Below are 15111 nucleotides of genomic sequence, written 5' to 3'. Positions count from 1 at the left end.
ATGGCACGCAGCTCTGGCACCACATTCCCTCTTCCCTTCTCCCTTTTTCCAGCACACCAGGCTGCTGGAAACAGCATTCCCTAGGCAGTTCATCCCAACACAGAGAAGAGGAGCCTGTGACTTACCCACACCATGGGCAGGACAAGGGGGGCCCTAGCTGGCAGGGACAGGTTCTTCTAGCACAGAGGTTTCTGAGCCCTAAAAGGAGCCTTACTTTGGCTTCCCTGACTTATTCAGCAGCCTTTTAGAAACACGTGGCAGGGAGGGAAGCTGCTTTTCCTGCCACCATTCAGCTGCCAAAACCAGTAACCCTTCCACAGTGCTGCTGCAGCCTTGCCTGGCCCTGGGGCCATAGAGCAGGAGCCTTGTGGGCATGAACCTGCCCTTGATGCATCCCCTGAGCAAAACCCACTAGTGAAAGGTGGTGAGAGCAACCAGCAGGGGTGGTAAGCAAATCTGTGAGCCCTTAGGAGAGGCCTGTGCCATCAGAAATGTAGAATGGTGTCTTTCAGTCGAAAGGGTCATACAGTGTTCATCTAATCCAGTTGCCTCACCAAACACGCTGACATACAAAATAATAAGCAGAAACCTTATTTCTGGTATTTCCTCACTTCTAAGTCTCAGAACTTGCAACTAAACCTACTCAATCTGTAAATTTGCGTATGTCATTGATTAGATCATTTGTAATCTTTCTCACTGCTGAAGGGTTAACACGGTGTCCTTATATCCTGATGCTTATAAATAATTAAAGACACAGCAGAATTCTTCACTAAAATCTACCATAGTCTTTTCCAGAACTGATTTCTAATCCTTTCCAAGACAGCTGCACAAGTTAATATTAAAAAAAAAGTGCTGAACCATATTTCACAACTTGCCAGCTGCCTGCCAGGGCAGAGGGGTGCATGGTTCTGGCAGGGAGGGCACAGCCTCAGCACCAGCCTGCTTGGAGAACCTCCTCTGCTCAGTGCCAGTGCCTCAAGCAGCAGTGCCTCAGGAAGGAGCATTCCCAGCCCATCCAAAAGGACATAGGCATTTACTGGTCTGGCCACAGGGAGGGGGTGAGTGCTGCAAGGGGGAGGCTCTTGCACAAGTCTGGAGTGGGCAAAGAAGGCTCAACTGAGAAGGAATGGCCACCTCAGCCCCTCTCCTTCATTACAGCTCTGCACCTTCCCCTACCTGTAGGTCATAGGGAGAGGTGACAATGGGCACTGAGGGAATCAGTTGGCTGAGCAAGCTGGCGGGCAGAAGGTCCAAGAAGCTGACTTGTAAAAAAAACCAAAACCTAGAAAGGTTAATCGTGATTAACCACATATCAGAAATGCCTTCCTCTCTAATGGTAAAGCCACTGACACACTTTTTCTCCTCTTGCTTTGTCATTTATCTCGTAAATCAACCCATCTGCTTTCAAACCAAACGTGCCAAGTAAATATGAAGATTATTAGGAAGCCTTTTTATTTCCCTAGAGCCAATTAAACAGCTGGAGGTTACATTTTTTTAATATTGCCAAGCTGTTACCAGGCGTAACAAAAGGCAGTTGGCTGCACACACAGCCCCGCAAGGTTTCACCGGGCTGATGCAGCAAAATCAAGGAACTTGTGCCTTGCAACCAGCTGCAAATGCCGGAGACGCACCGCTGATTTTATGGCAGCTGTCACACCAGAAGAGCTGATCCTCCCAGACAGTGGAAGTACACAATTAGGTCACATTAAACATCGAGAAAAGGCCACAGCAGTTCCCCATGCCAACTACAAGTGAGTGACACTGGAAAACAGTTCCTAGCTGGCAAGAACCATCCCAGCATCAGTGCATAATTTCTGCTAAAAGTTTACAGATGAAGTCTGAGGGTGCAGAAGCGTGAGCAATCACCCAAACAGAGGGATTCATAACGCTTTCCCACAAGGCAGAGAAGTGAGACAGGCGAGCACCAAAGACTGGTTTATCCCCCCTGGGAAGCCACCGCTACCTCCTGTTCACAGAAACAGAGGGGCTGGCTACAGCATTCCTTCAGGAGGGTTTCCTTTAGGGCCAGAATAACAAGATGAAGCAGTGATGCTCACAGCAGAAGCTTCAGACTTGTGAAGGCTTTTTTTCCACGTACAACACCAAGCTCCTAGCCTTACCACAGGAGCAAAAGTATTTGCAGTGTCCTTACCATTGCACCCACACACTACAAAGTACGTCCTTGGCCAGAGGTGGACTAGCGAGAAAAGCACAGCCCACTCTGCTTACAGAAAGCCTTTTTGCATCCTGTCAGCACCACCTACATTCAGCTTAGTCCAGTCTTGCAAACCTGAAATCAAAGGTAGTTATGAAAGGTAGCTGTTGTCACAGGTAACAGACATTCTGTTGCACAATATTTGGTGCTCGCCACAAATTGCACTGAAACAACTTCTATGCCATTGCCACAACAGTGGTAATTATTTAAAACATGAATAAAAGGGCTCTGTACAGGAGGGCAATGCTGCATGGGGAGAGAACACACCACACCATGTAAACTTCAACACTGTGAGAAGTGTCAGTCTATGTCTTTTTACTCCCATATACTCCCATGTATCTTGAAACTACTTGTGGAGTCTACTGATTACAAAAGCATGGTAATTTTGCCTGTGATCAAAGACATAGCAATGATGCAGCAGCAAGCAGTGCACCTCAGGGAAATGTTACACAGTTTTTGGGATGGTAAGTGGGCAGCACAGCTTTCTCAGCACATGAATTAACACCTCAATTCTTTAAAAGTTTCCATTTTACCAGTTTCTTCACCAGGCTTTTTCAGTAGAAGCACTAGTTGTCACGATCAGCAGTCCTGCTGCAGTATCTCCTCTGCACGCATCCTCACAGAGCATCCCCATGCTTCGCTCCCAAACACAAGAGCAAGGCTATTCTTTACACTTTTAGGTCAGCCCTTTAGCACAGGCCAGGAGCAGCATCTCCTCCCAAAAGCAGCTGTCAGAAAGGCACAGGCAGATATGCATGCAGGAAGTAACCTCCTGAGGTACTGCTGCTGCACTGCCCATGACCAGGGGCTGAGAGCAAAGCCATGCACCAGCACATGCTAAGAAGCAAGCTGAGGGCTTAGAGGAAACAACCAACCTCCAAGATATTTTGAATTGTGAAACAATTTAAGCTACAGCCCAGAACAAAGACGTCAAAGTTATGACACCCTCATAAATCAGATTTAGTCTGGTCTGTCATGGCACAAGATTACAATGTCACACTTTCACAGAATGGTTAAAGATTGGAAAGGGACCACTGGAGGTCACCTAGCTCCCAGACATGCAAGGGTCCCCCAAAGCAGGTTGTTGAGGATTGTGTCCAGATACCTTCTGAATACCTCCAAAGAGGGAGACTCCACAACTTCTCTAGGCAATCTGTTCCAGTGCTTGGTCATCCACGCAGTAAAGTTCTTGCTCATGTACATCAGTTTCTGCCCGCTGCCTTTTGTACTATTGTTGGGCAAAACCCAACCAGAGCCTGGCTCCATCCTCTTGGCACTCTCCCTTTCAGATACTGATAGACTTTGATGAGGTTCCCCTCTCTGGCGTCTCTTCTCGAGGCTGACCGGGGACAGCACCCTCAGCCTTTCCTCATACATGAGATTCTCCTTAATCATCTTTGTTACTCTAAGCTGGACCCTCTCCAGAGGCTCCATGTCTCGCCTGTCCTGAGGAGCCCAGAACTGCACACAGCACTCCAGATGTGGCCTCCCCAGGGCCGAGCGAAGGTGTGGGGTCCGTCCCTCCCGGGGAGGCTCCGGCGGCCTGCGTGAGGGCCGGGCAGGAGCGGGGCGCGCCGGCTGCTCCCTCGCGGGGCCGCGCTGGGCTCGCAGCGCTGCGGCTGCCGGGCCCTCGCTCCCGGCAGGGCCCGGCCTGGGCCCCACCGCCCGTGCGGGAGCACCGGCCGCCAGACCCGCCTCCCGGGACACAGCCCCGCTCCCGCCCGACCCCTGCCCCGCTTACAACACCTCGAGCCATAAGTGACAGCTGGGCTTCGCAGGACCGAGCGCGATGGAAAAAGGGAATCCAGCCGAAATACACATGCCTCACACTCCCAAGCTGTAGGGTGGTCTGATGAGAGCAAGAGCTCATCAAGACAGGCCCAGCCTAACCTGGGGGAGACCTGGGACAGAGGAGCTTGAATGTCCCATACCTGGGAAAGCAACAAAAAGCCTTAACCAAAAATTATTTAATTCGTTTATATTCAGCATAAGTTCTCCTCCCTACCTCCCCATGCCCTCCCCACGACCCCAGCCAGCCTGGGTTTTGTAGAGTAATTTTAGGGCTCCGTGTTTCTGACCAGATCTCATCTACTGTGACATGTGAAAGAGCCCAGTGAGTGGAAGGCTCCAGCCCACAGATAGCCAAGAAAATCTAAGATTTCCTTGCTGCTCATGCAGTTTTCTCAGACTGTTTGTCAAAAGTTATTGGTGGCTATTTTTTAAATGAAAGGAGTAGAGAGAAAATAGCTTTGCAGCATATTGGGCTAGCAGATTGTTCAGACTCTGTACAGGGACAATAAAGCTTTTAGGATCCTTTGATTGACATATATAATGAATGTAGCTGTCAAACTTTTGTGCAGCAATTTTATTTTGTATTGGCAAGCTATTTCACTGGCCAGGGTTTTGCATAAAAGGAATAATTCACATTGTTGTGGTGCTGCTATTTACAGAGCCTAGAGGACAGTGGCATCACTACAATATAAATATTAATATTCAAATTTCTTTTGAAATACATAATTCTGTATGCAACCTATCTTACGTGCACATCTTCACACAGGGAGAAAGGCATTGGTCTGCAGAGAGAAGGGGGCCTGGAGCCGCTGGGGGTTGTTGTTCATTCACTGATTCATTCTGTAGCCTTTGAAAAGCCACTTAGTTACTCTGCACTTTAATGTTTCTCTCTGTGGAGCAGAGAACAAAGCCTCAACACAAACTGCCATCACTGTTACCAGTCAGAGTGGCAGAGGTCACAGAGCCAGCATGGGGTCAAGGGGCTGCTCTGAGCAGCCCGTGTGTGCACAAAGCCCAGGACAGCTGTGCTCTTCTCAAACAGCTGCTTTCTCCTGCCGAAGCAGCAGCAGGATCAGCTTGGGCTACCTAAGACAGCAGTTGCTGCTTGCCCACTACCTTTCTTTGATTATGAACAATAACTTGCCAAGAAATCACTAGCCTCAGAGAAAACAGGCAGAAAGCAAACGAGAGGGCAAAGCAAAACATAAAGGAGAGAGGGGGAAAAAAAAATCCATATAAACAAGGATGACTCTCACACTCTATTTGCTATGCAGTCAAGCCCACAAGTGGGTTGTGTATCTGAAGGTGGAAATACAAAGACATGTCCTGTTCCCTGGGGAAAGGTAAGCAACTTCTCAAATTATCTTTAGAGGCTGTTATTAGCCTTGCACTAGCACTGACATACCCTGTGCCCAAAGCCACAGCATGCACACACTGTATCCATAAAAAGAGATATTCACAGCTCTGCAGCTCATAGAAGTGCTGTGCCCGTGCTCTGGTACCAGTATCATTTAAAACAAAACAAAAAAAAAAAGTTTGAGTAGCAAGTGAGCGCATGGAAAGGACTTGAACGGCAAGAATTTGGAAAGAGCATGGGAATCCAGCTTGGGGTGCTGAGGTCAATGGGCACACAATTTTTTAAGAGTGTACCAGGTTTGTTTGTTCAGTCATTCCTATATTCATTTTCAATTCCAGAGACAGGAGCTTCATGTCTAGCCCCAAAATAACAGCATTGTCTGAGACAAAGCCAACTTGGTAAGGGGTACCAGAGCTTTTCCCAGCCCATTTATGTAATAAAGCATTATATACAACTGTTGGAAAACATACCAGTTTAAAAATTTTTTATATATGACTTTGGCCAGGTTTGCTCATCTTTGCCTCAGGGAAAGGGAACTGAAGCTTCTTTCCAGGGCATTGTTTCTCTAGGTGAGGCCTGATGGGTTTAGCATTTCAAAAGACTAGGAGTAGCCCCAATAAGATAAAGCCATTGAGGGAACATCACCAGAACAGATGTCAGCGGCCATCTAAGAACATCTACCCCTGAAGATCTAATTAACATCAGAAGCGAAGAAACACAGATCTAATAGGAGACCAGATACTAGGAACTACACAACTTGAGACCAATGAACACTGACCCAATTCGTTTCTATGAGTTTTGACTGTAAAAAAGATCTGAAAATTCTAGTAAAGGTCATGTGTCATGGAATGATTCTCTCGGCACACCCGGGCTATGTGTGGATGAGATGATTTCTGTGCTACATCCTGGCCAGAGAATAAAGTAGTGCCTTGACTCTCTAACATTAAAAATGTTGCTGGAGGCTTTTTTGTTTTTCCTGCAGTTTCGGTGACACAACCAGGAAGCAGAACAGGAGCTTTATGGCCCTGTTACTTGGGTCCTAAAATACAGAGAAAGAAGACAGGGCAGAGAGCAAAGAAGAAAAACAGAGCTTTGTCCTCATTCACATCATAGCCCTGTAAGGCTTTGACCAAAAGATATAACTGTATAGTGAAACATCTATGGGGGACTCTCTTGTCTGGCACAGAGGGGTTCTGCAGATGGACTTCCAGGGCGGGGAAAGAGTACCAAGTCGGCAACACAAATTACTTCAGGCCAAACTCCAATACATAACTATAGATTCCATAGATACATCCAGCCTTAAGCCCAGAAGCAATACAGGTGGGGAGAACGGAGCCTGGGTGATTTAAACTACGTGTTTAAGCAGTTCAAGGTAACTGGAAGTAGCGCTGGTGCCTCTGGGTTTCTCTGTTCGTTATTTAAGGTGAACATAAAAACACAGAGTGCAGGAGCCCAAGGATGTTCCTCACTGGCTTCAAGCTGGCAGTTTCCTAAAAGCAGTGCTTGTTGCTTTCCTTGGTTTGCCGACCAGCAGTGCCACCTCCCCTCCCTGCTGCCATGGAGCTCAGCCTTCCCCAGTGTTAACAAAATGGCACGTTACTCTACTTGGCCAGATTTTAGCTCTGAGAATTTCATTCTGAACAGTTCAGCATCTGCTTTAGCCAAAACAGTTCCACTATTTCCAGGAATATTATTAAAGGAAAAATAGACTGCTTGGCACATGTTACATAAATTCAGGCAACCTTTTACATGAGGATCTCTAGCTTCAGAAGGGAAATTTTGAAATCTGGCAGAGAGGTGACCTTTGTGGTAGAAATGTGTCTATCCCTATTAAAACCTACCTAACTTTGGCCAGATTATAGAGCAGGGAAATACTGCAGTTAAGGGCGCAGTAAAGAGTTCTGAGAATTGCACTTACTTGCTGTTTCTGCTGTGGGCAAGAGGTCCCTTATCTCCTGCAGAGCTGCAGCTTGTGCTCCCCCACTACCTTGGCCAGTTATGGCTGCACAGGTCCTCCATGGCTGGATGACGAAATTACAGAGCCAAGGGTGAGCAGAGAGACCAGCATTCCATCTGACGTCTACATACATTCCCGTAATTTTCTGATACAGGACAGCCCCATCTGTCACACAGCCCAGGTTCAACGGCAGCATCGCGAGTGCTGCGCAGGCACGAGGGCACTGCAGAAAACAAACTGTGACCAAAAAAGTCAGGGCAATTACAATACATAGATGCACAGCTGGAAGAATTAATGTCAAGCAGACAATGGCATTACAGATGTCCCCTAACAATGAGGGCTTGAATCTGCTGTCTCAGTAAAACTCTCTAAATTAGGTTTGTGTGCAGCATACGGAGAGTTTCTGAAAGAAATATAAATATAGGCCATCATTCTGCAAAGCTTCACAAACCCAAACCCTTGCATTCAGGTGCCATCTCACTGACTTTGCTGCAAAATCAAGGCCATTCACGTTAAAAGCACAGACAAGAACATCTGCTCAAACTGAACTTGTAGAAAAAAGCCCCAGTCCTAGGTAAGGCAGAACACACGTGTTTTAATTTTTAAAGTCACTATGACACAGAGACTTGTTAAGAAATGCACGTGCTTTTAGATGTATAGGGCTGCTGGAAGGAAAGGCTGAAGTTTTTTTACAAATGCCTGTAGCTCATAGGTTAAGACTACCATCAGACCGATATCCTTCAACACTCCAACTTCAATACCAAAATTGTAAGAACCTCCTGCATTCCATTCCCTAGTACGGTAACAAGACAAAGTCCTCACCCACCCTGGATCGTCCAAACAATAGAATACAAGGTTGAAACGAGCCTTGTGGTTTGAGGGGCACCTTCTGCCCAAAAAGCCCAACTGTGCATCCAGATAAAAATGAACACCACAAATAGAGAGTACAAAAACCACGGAACACCGCTTCCAGCAGGCGCCCTCGTCGGTATTTAAAGGCGTGGCTCAGGCAACAGCAACAAAGCCCCGAGGCAAAAAGCCTGGGAGGTCGGGGTTGGGTTTTTTTCCATTCAAGCCACACGTGTTCCCCAGCGCCCATTACCGGGACTCGCTCCGGGCTGGCGCCGTTCCACGGTGCGAGGGGACCGGAGAAGCCACGCGACCCACGGCACCGGCGGCACTCGGTGCCCGGGGGCGGCCCCGCGCCGGGAGAGCCCCGCCCGCCCCCGGCACCTGGACAGCTCATCCTCTGCACCTGACACACTGGGGCACCGGGCTTTCCTTCCTATGGATAACAGGGGAGAACGAGGGGGGGAAAGGATGATGGACAGATGAGGGGGAGAGGGGGAAGAGAGGGGAGTCGGGTTGGGGAGCAGGGAGAAAGGAGGGCTGGGGGGATCGGGGATGCACAGGGGAGCTGGGAGAGAGGGTGGGAGGCACTGGGGAGAGGGTAGGAGGGAGGCTGGGAGAGAAAGGGAGAGTGTGGGGGAGAGAGAAAGAAACTGGGGGGGTCTCTGCTTTCCTACCCCCCCGCAGATCCATCACCTTCATCAGCAGCTTGGGCCAGAAGCGGGGAATGTTGTGTTTGCGGTAGTTGATATAGTGCTCAAAGGCCAGCAGATACATCTCCTGGCACTTCTCAATCTTCTCGACACAGATCAGCCCCGTCAGGTCTGCGGGAATCAGGGAATCATCAGGGGATTGTGGAATCATGGAATGGTTTGGGTGGGAAGGGACCTTAAAGCTCACTCAGTTCCACCCCCCTGCCATGGCGGGGACACCTTCCACTATTCCAGGGTGCTCCAAGCCCTGTCCAACCTGGCCTTGGACACTTCCAGGGATGGAGCAGCCACAGCTTCTCTGGGCAGCCTGTGCCAGGGCCTCAGCACCCTCACAGGGAGGAATTTCTTCCCAATACCCCATCACAATCTCCCCTTTTCAGTTTAAACCTCTCCTTGTCCTGGCACTCATTGCCCATGGAAGAGTCCCTCTCCCAATCCCATACCTGCAGGGATTCTCCCTCCCACAGGGCTGAGTGTCCCATGCACCCCCTGGGTGTTGGGGTGCCCACCCCACAGACCCACGTCAGCCTGGCAGGGGGCCCCAGGGCACCAAGGGGACCTGTGCTCCTGGGTACCAGGGATTGGGGTGCCCACCTCATGCTCCTGGGACCCCTCCCAGCCTGGCACAGCTGCCTGAAGCTCTGGGAATTGGGGTGCCCACTCCAAACCCCCCCAAAATCCAGGGGGGGCACGGTTTCCCACCCAACACACCCTGAAGATGTTGTGAGGCTCTGGCATCAGGGTGCCCACCCAACACACCCCCAAGACAGTCAGGACTCTGGGCATTAGGGTGCACACCCAGTGCACTTCCACGTGCTGGGGGTTGTGGGCAAGGGGGTGCCAACACAACAATCCCCGTGCACAGCCTCTGGGCATGGGGTGCCCTCCCAATTCCCCCTGAAGCTGCTGGGGATCTCTGGCATCAGGGCGCCCACCCAACACCTCCCCAGGACAGTGAGAACTCTGGGCATTGGGGTGCCCACCCAACACCCAACCCTGATTCCTCTGGCATGGGGTACCCACCCCATTCCCCCACTACTGGTGTGCACGCACACCTGAGGACATGAGCAGCACAGCCTGGAGCAGGGCCACCTCGGTGTCATCCAGGTTGAAGGCAGAGAGGGACTTGCCACGGTGGCATTGGGGAACGTGGTGTGGCCGTGTCACCCCTGGGACCCCCACAGCAGATGGGTCATTGGGGGGGTGTGGTGTGACTGTGTCCCCCGTAATGGACAGTGGGGTTTGGGGGTGCAGTGTGACCGTGTCCCACTCTGGGACCCCCACGGTGGACAGTGGCAGGGGGTGCAGTGTGACCCTGTCCCCCCTCCCTGAGACACCCCGGGGGGTGTGATGTGACCCTGCCCCCCCTCTGGGGCCTCCATGTCACCGGGGAACACTCGTGGCAGGGCCAGTGCAGCAGCCAGAAGAGGAAGCTGCGTGACAGGGCCAGTGACAGGGCCAATGGCAGGGCCGGGGCCACCCGCGGGCACAGCTGTCCCCTTCGGTCACTGCTCACCCCTGAACCCTTTAGGGGTGACCAGCTCAAGGACGCTGGGCAATGTCCCAACCCCCCTCGACTGCCCAAGGACACCGGTGACATCCCAAACCCTGGCACTGCCACCATGTGTGTGCTGAGTGTGTGAGTGCTCAGCAGATCCTGGCTAGGGCTGGGGGCCAGGGTGGGGGACCGAGATGGTGACAGAGTCCCTCCACTGCATCCCCTCACCAGGAATTTCCGCTTCTGCTTCCAGTGGCTGCCCTGGGCATTGGTGCTGCGGTGGGCTTCTGTCACAAGGCGGATCAGCTCCCACTCCTCGGCGCTGGGGCGATGCTGCAGGGACTTGATCATCTCCTCCTTCTGCTGCCACTCCCGGTTCTCCTCGATCAGCTTCCGCTTGGCTACCCGCTTCGAGTCATCCAGCACCACTGCCGGACCCCCAGCATCAGCCAGGATCCCCCCACATCAGCCAGGACCCCCCATCCATGCATCCCACAGCTGCAGCATAGCACCCCATGGTGACCCCCCCCAGCCTCCTCCTGTGGCTGCTCTGGGCATCCCAAATTGCCCCATAGCACCAGGACCCCAACCCACCTCCCAAAAGCCCCCCACTATCATCTGGGATGCCCCCCAGTCAGCTAGGACCCCCCATTCATGCATTCTACCCCACTGCTGCATCACATACCAGCCCAGTCCTGCAGCTGCTCCGGGTACCCCAATGTGCCCCAGGGTGTCGGGACCCCAACCTGCCCCCCAGCCGAGCCCCCCCACGCCCCCCAACTCACGGTCCATGGCCATGCCCACGGAGATGCACTTCTTGAAGCAGCAGAGCTGGCACTAGTTGCGGGTGATCTTGTCGATGACACAGGAGTAGGTGGGGTGCAGGTTCTTCTGGATGGTCCGACGGAAAAATCCCTGGGGAGGGCATGGGGGAGTGACCCAGTGAGCACTGCTGAGCCCCCCTAGCCCCCTGCCCCAAGTCACCTTGCAGCCCTCACAGGCGATGCAGCGGTAGTGGTAGCTGGCGGCCTTGTCCCCGCACACCACGCACTGTTCATCTTTGTCCAGGTAACTAGGGATGTACCCTGCGGGGACCCCCAGGGCACCCCAGAGCAGGGACCCCCGCAGCAGGGACTCATGGGGTGCTCCATGACAGGGATTCCCATGACAGGGACCCTCAGGGCACCCCAAGTCAAGGACCCCTGGAACACCCTGTAGCAGGGACCTTCCCACACACCCCACATCAGGGATCCTCCAGGAATCCTGAGTCAGGGACCCCCTTGCATGCCTCACATCAGGGACCCTTGGCACATGCAGCATCAGGGACACCCCACACACCCCATGCCAGGGACCCCCAGTAAGCCCTCCCCTCCCTGTGCCTCAGTTTCCCCTCTGTCTGCACCCACTGTCTGCCCCACCACTACCCCTGCCCTGGCACGGGAAGGGTTAACACTGGGGGTGTGTGGGGGGGTGCCTGAGCCCCCCGCGCCAATAAAGCCCCCATTATCCCATTATCTGGCCGGGAACCGGCAGCGGGGGGGGTCCCTGTCCCCCTGGCACACAGAGACCCACTGTCCCTGTCATTGTCCGTGGTCCCCCCGCCTGGCAGGCCAGGAACCAGCCCCCCACCAGAGTCCCCCCAGCCTCCCCACCACCGACTGCTCAGGGAAACTGAGGCACAGATTGCCCATGATGCATGGGGCGGTCCCCAGCACCCTGGGCCCCTCATGTCCCTCCCGGGAGCCCACCCTTGTGTTTTGGGGGGGCTGGAATTGGGGATCCCCGAAGGGTGAGAGGGATGGGAAAGGGACCGGATGCCTGGGTCCCCCCTGCATGGAGCACCTGTAACTCAGGGGAGTGTCCCCAGCACCCCAGGACTGCCGCACCCACCCGGGATCCCACAAACCCAGGCGTGGGCACCCCTCGAGCCCACTCTGGCGCTCTGCAGGTGCCGGATGCGGGGGTCCCTGGGTGCTCCCTCCCTCCGGGAGCGGGGCGGGTGCAGGGGATGGGCGGGAGCCGGACGCTTGGGTTCCCCCCTGGCCCCCCATCGGGTCCCGCCGGCGCCGGCTGCTCCCCGCCGGGAATGGGGCAGGGCGGGGGGCAGTGCCCACAGGGCCCCCCTTATCGCCCACCCCAGGGCGCTGCCGCCCCAATGGCGGCACCCCGACCCACGAGGCGCCGAGGGGAATGTGGGGGACTGGGACCCCAGCAGACCCTGCAGGGATGTGGGGTGCAGGGGGGGACATGGGAGTGGGGTATCCATGGGACTCTGGGGTGCCTGGGGGACATGGGGACCTTGGGGTGTCTGCCAGGGACATGGGGTGTCCATGGGACCCTGGCGTTCCTGGGGTGCTCACAGGGGATAAGGGGTGTCCGTGGAACTCCAGGGGACCCGGTCGAGACATGAGGCATCCGTGGGACCCTGGGGTACCTGCATGGACACAGGAATCTTGGGGTGACCATGGGGGACAAGGGATGTCCATTGACTTTGGGGGACCCAGGTCATACATGGGGTGGCCAGGGGACCCTGGCAAGGACTTGGGGCCCCCAGGGTGCCTGCCAGGGACATGGGGTGTCCGTGGCACCCTGACTTGCCTGAAGAGACTTGGGGACCCCAAGATGTCCACAAGGAACACGAAGGGTATCCAGGGGTCCCTGGTAAGGACTCGAGGCCCCTGCAGTGCTCACACGGAGTGCCTGCAGAACCCGGCGAGCACATGAGGTACTCGGGGGACCCGGGGGTGCCCAGCAGGGCCATGGGGTGCCCGGGGGGGTTCGGGGGGTGCCGTGGGTCCCCGTACCTGACATGCTGCTCTTCACCAAACATTGGCTGCTCTTTCTTTTGCGCTTCCCATCCAGCCACCTACGGGAGGGGGGTGACAGGCTGAGAGGGTGCCCACGGATTCCCGCTGCACCCCCCCAAACTTCCAACAGCCCCCCAAAACCCCCCTCGAACCCCCTTCTCTGCTGGGAAATGGGCAGCCCCCACCCAGGGGTCCCAGTGCAGCGATGTCACAGGTGGGGTCCAGCCCGGGGGTGCGGGATGGGGGGGGTAGGAGAGGGCCCTGGGGACCCCCCCTACCCAGAACACCCCTGTCGGGACCCCCCCCTCCGGGACACGACACCGCCCTGGGGGGGCTGGGACCGAGCGGGGGAAGGGAAGGGAAGGGAAGGGAAGGGAAGGGAAGGGAAGGGAAGGGAAGGGAAGGAAAAGGGTGGGGGAGGGGAAGGAAAAGGGTGGGGGAGGGGCTCCTTCCCAGTCAAAGACAAAATGTCCTTTTGGCTGAGCGGAGAAGTGACGTCATCGGGGCTCAGCCAATGGCGGGCGGCGGGGGTCCGCGCGCGCCCGTCCCCGCGGGGGGGGCCCGGGGCCGCGGGGATCGGCACCTGCGGGGGGGGAGCCCCGGGGACCCCGCATCCCCCGGGGCCGCTCCAGCCCAAGGGGACCCCGGGCCGCCAGCCCCCACCGGGGGCCCGAAATAGTCCCGGGGGGGGTGGAGGGTGAGGGGAGGGGGCGGCTGGGAGAGGCACGAGTGGGGGGACACCATGGCGGGGCACGAGTGGGGGCATGTGGGCGTGGGGACACAGGGACACCAGGGGATGGACCTAGCCGGTGACATGTGGGGGGCAGGGGGACACGCAGGACATGGGCACGTGTGGGGATACCCAGAACGTGACATAGGGACACTTGCGGACATGTGGGGTACAGCGGGGCTGGGGGACACCTGGGGTACGGGGATGTACAGGACATGGGGACACCCAGGTTCGGAACATGAGTGGGGACACATGGGGTGGACGGGGATATGGGCACAGGGACAAAAAGGGCACCCAGGACACAGGGACACACGAGGCATGGACATATACACAACCACACAGGGACACATGGGGACACAGGGGGTACCCAGGGCACGGACACATACGTGACCACGCAGGGATGCATGAAGGCACACTGGGCACGACGACGCAAGAGACACAGTGGGCACTGGGACATGGAGACACTTGGGGACACACACGGCATTCGGACACAGAGGGCACAGCCAGGTATGGGCCACACAGGGATGTGCTGGGACACGCCAGGCGTGGTGCCACACGTGTCCGCCGCATGTCCCCGTGCTGGGGTGGGAGCTCACCGGGTGTCCTCTGGCTCCAACAGCGGGTCCAGGGTGCTGGGCTTCTGTTCCATTCACTGCAATTCCATCAAGGAGCGCTCAGCACCGACCGAGGGGGCTCCGGCGCCACGCGGGGGGCCACGGCTGGGGGGCCACGCCGCGCACCCCATGGTGCCCCTCAGTGCTCAGCACCGCGCAGCATCCCGGGCTGGATCCTGCGGGACAGGGGGGTCAGCCCAGACCAGCCGTGGGGGACACAGAGGGGACACCCAGGGAAGGGTGTGAAGCCATAAGGGACCCCCAGGAGCTGTGGCCACCGGGGAGGACTGGGTGTGAGCATGCAAGAAGGGAGGGAAGGAGGAGTATAAGGGCAGGAGAAAGAGGGGGAGCGGGGGCCTCACCTGGGCCACGCCCGGGGAGGCCAGCCCGGCCGCAACCTCCCCAGGCTCTAAGGGAGCAAATGGCGGCAGGGGGCGAATTCCGGGGCTTCAAACACCTCGGCCCCACGCACCTGAGCCGGGCCCGGGACCGCCCCAGAGCCCCGGCCCCGCCCGGCCCCGGGGCCCGCCCTGCCCGGCACGGGGGCGGCTCCATCGCTCGGGGCCCCGCCCCTCTCTCC

The 15111-nt window shown here is 55.6% G+C and overlaps 1 pseudogene; it reads right to left on the bottom strand.

Moving 5' to 3' along the window:
• Positions 1-4750: 4750 nt before the first annotated feature.
• LOC138117524 (thyroid hormone receptor alpha-like) lies at positions 4751-14566 on the bottom strand (annotated as a pseudogene).
• Between the last annotated feature and the right edge of the window lie 545 nt (positions 14567-15111).

This window comes from Aphelocoma coerulescens, chromosome 1, assembly GCF_041296385.1.
Source record: "Aphelocoma coerulescens isolate FSJ_1873_10779 chromosome 1, UR_Acoe_1.0, whole genome shotgun sequence".
Classification (NCBI taxonomy): Eukaryota; Metazoa; Chordata; class Aves; order Passeriformes; family Corvidae; genus Aphelocoma; species Aphelocoma coerulescens.
This window is presented reverse-complemented; position numbering and strand designations above follow the sequence as displayed.